This window comes from Microtus pennsylvanicus, chromosome 1 (assembly GCF_037038515.1).
Source record: "Microtus pennsylvanicus isolate mMicPen1 chromosome 1, mMicPen1.hap1, whole genome shotgun sequence".
Taxonomy (NCBI): Eukaryota; Metazoa; Chordata; class Mammalia; order Rodentia; family Cricetidae; genus Microtus; species Microtus pennsylvanicus.
Genome location: NC_134579.1, coordinates 143,944,450 through 143,947,633, shown reverse-complemented (window position 1 = coordinate 143,947,633; position 3,184 = coordinate 143,944,450).

Genomic DNA, 3,184 nt, shown 5'->3' with positions numbered 1-3,184 from the left:
AAAGAGGAGGGAGGGAGTGCTGGGGTTGGGGGTGGATGGCTGGGAGGGCGCCTGCTTCCAAAGTTAGTTCTGAGGCAGCAGAAGTTTCTTGGGTCTTAGAGACCCAGGATTCGTTTAGACTTGGTGACAGGATTGCGATGCCATCGGCGGGTGGGGCTGCTTTCATGGCAGCACCCTGCCCAACCGGGAACCTGTTCCGGAGTTGGGTGCTGCCTGTTACTCTTGTGACCTTGAACAAGTCTCCCTCCTGTCGCCCCTGTGACCCTTCTGGAAAATGTGTAGTTCCTCAAGGAAACCAAATAAAGCTCGAACTTTCCAAATCAGCCTTTCTGGATTATTAGCAGGGCGTCCCGGTTTTTCAAGTCTTGGGCAACTATCAGTTGTGTCGTGTTCTGGGCTCAACAAAAACATTTTAAAAATAATTTTTATTTTTTTGAGACAGGGTCTCACTATGAAGCCCTGACTGGCCTGGAACTTGCTGTGTAGACCAGGCTGGCCTTGGACTCACAGAGATCTACCTGCCTCTGCCTCCCAAGTGTTGGAATCAAAGGCTTGCAGCATCATGTCAGGCCCCAGCACTATCTTTTTAAAGGACTAAGGATGTAGCTCAATTGGTTGAGTACTTGTCTAGCATCCTCCGGGCTTGAGCTCCATCCTCAACACCACAAAACCAGGCTGAAAGATGTAATCTCTCTGTAATCTGAAGACTTGGTACTCGGAGGCAAGAGGATCAGAATTTCTAGTTCGAGGTCATCAGACCCTGTTGCAAACACAACCAACCACAGCAACTGAGTCTCTTAAATGACACTCGGGTTGCTGTCTTCATTTCCCTTGCCTGGATCACAGCTTCAGCCTCCTCGGATGCTTTACTTATGTTCCTCCTCCCTCCTCCAGTTTACCTTCCATATGGCAGTCAGAGGCATCTTGCTAGAACACTGTAAGGCTGGCAGCCGCCCCAGCCTTTCATGGCTCCAACTCCCTTAGGAGAACACCCAAAATCTTTCTGATGGGAAGCCATGACATCTCCAGACCACACTGCTGACTCCCTTTAGAGCTCACCTACTGCCTATCTTCCTAATTCTAGCTTCTTGAACTCCTCTTAGGCTAGACTCTGTAAGTGCTTCCCCACCTCCACCCCGGCCACAACCAACAATCACCCTGGAAAGTAGGTATTGTTGTCATGTCCATTTTACATGTGTGGACACTGAAGGTCACAGGAATTTACTCCTGAAAAGTCTTACTGAAGGTCTGAATCTGAATCTAAGTCCCCAGCACTTAATTCCTATTTGACTGCTTCTGCAGTGCCAGTGAAATCAGAGGGTAGTGAATCTTTTTTTACTTTTTTTTTTTTTGAGGCAGTATCTGTTCTAATACATTTGAAATCCAGCTCAGACTTTTCCTGAGACTCTGTGGCCTTGGGCAAGCCATCACCCTCTCTGTTATTTCCTTTGTAAAGAGGAGATAATCGTGAGGCCTGTGCATAAATGCAGAGGTTTGAGAGAAGCCCGGCTTGAAGGCTCACGCTTGCAATCCCAGCATTTGAGAGGCTGAGGGAGAAAGAGTGCCATGGGTTTGAGGCCAGCTTGAGGCACATAGTGAGTTCCAGGTCAGCCTAGGTTATAGAGTAAGACCCTGCTTTGATCTCCCTCTTTCTCTTTCCCAGCTGAAATCTCCAACCCAATGCAAAGTTCATGTGAGTTACAGTGCTTCACTGAGAGGTGAAGAGAAGTGCGCTCCATGTTGAGAACCTCACAGGTAGTCTGAGTTCAACAGAGTAAATAGGCTGGAACGAGGGGACTTCGGAAGGTTTAGAAGAACCTTCTCCAACTGGGGGAGGCAAGAATGGCTTCCTGCAGGAGTGTTGAACAGAGGTCTGAAGTATGAGTCCGTTGAGCAAATGAGAGCATGGGGGAGAAAGACTTTTTCTAAGACAAGGTCCCACATAGCTTCAGCTGGCCTTAAACTCAGCAGGCAGCTGAAGATTACCTTGTTCTCCTAACCCTCCCACCTTCAGCTAGGAAGTGAAGGCATTATAGGTCATGCCATCGTGCCCTGTTATGTGATGCTGGGGAGGAAACCCAGGCCTTTGTGCATGCTAGCCAATCACTTTACCCACCAAGGTACTTCCTCAGGAAAGACATTCAGAGCAGGAGGCACAGCAAGTGCAACTACTTGAAAGAGGTTTTCTTGCCTGTGAGGAACAAGGGAGAGGGATAGAAGAGTGACACGGACAGAGACGAAACAGAACAGACACACCCTCCCACGCAGGAACCTGCAGACTCACAGTCTCCCACGCAGACACAGACACACAGGCAGGCACGCGCGCGCACACACACACATACACTCTTCTGGAATTGCTGTGCTAAACAGTCCCACACACATATGCAGGATCGCAACACCACACAGACATTAAAAAAGAAACCACAGTGCTAGGCTGGAGATGTAGATCGATTGGTAGAGTGCTCGATGAGCACGCAACACGCTCCAGATTCAATCCCCAGTACCAAATAAAACAGGTTTGGTGAAGCATGACTGTAATCCCAGCACTAGGGGGATAAAGACAAGAGGATCAGAAGGTCTTGGCTACACAGTGAGTGAAGGGCCAGTCAGGGATATATAAGACCCTGAATTAAACAAACTTCACAGGCTACTGCGAAGCATCAGCAAGTAAAGATGCTGCCACCAAGCCCAATGAACTGAGAGTTTGATGCTCAAGATCCATACGGTGGAAGGTAAGAACGAGCTCCTGCAAGTTGTCCATCGATGTTCACACATATGGCATGGCACCCACATCCCAACTCACGCATGCACACACACACACACACACACACATCAGAGAGTAACATGGATGCCAAATGTGGTGGTACACCCCTATTATCCCAATACTTAAGATGTGGAGGCAGATGGATCAAAGTTGAAGGTTATCCATGGCTACATAGTGAGTTTGAGGCTAGCATGGCCTACAATAGTCTCTGACAAACAGCTAATGGATACCAGCTACATGGTGCACCCACACCCTTCAAAGCAACCCCACAGATGAGTCAACACACGTCTCTCTGGGGCCTACCAAGGCGAGGTCTTTATGCTGGTTTTGGAGACATTTTTGGGTTTCAGAGCCAGCATGGCTGGGCCGTGTCCTTCCTCTCTCCTACCCAGGACAGTTCCTTCCACTGAGAACCCACAA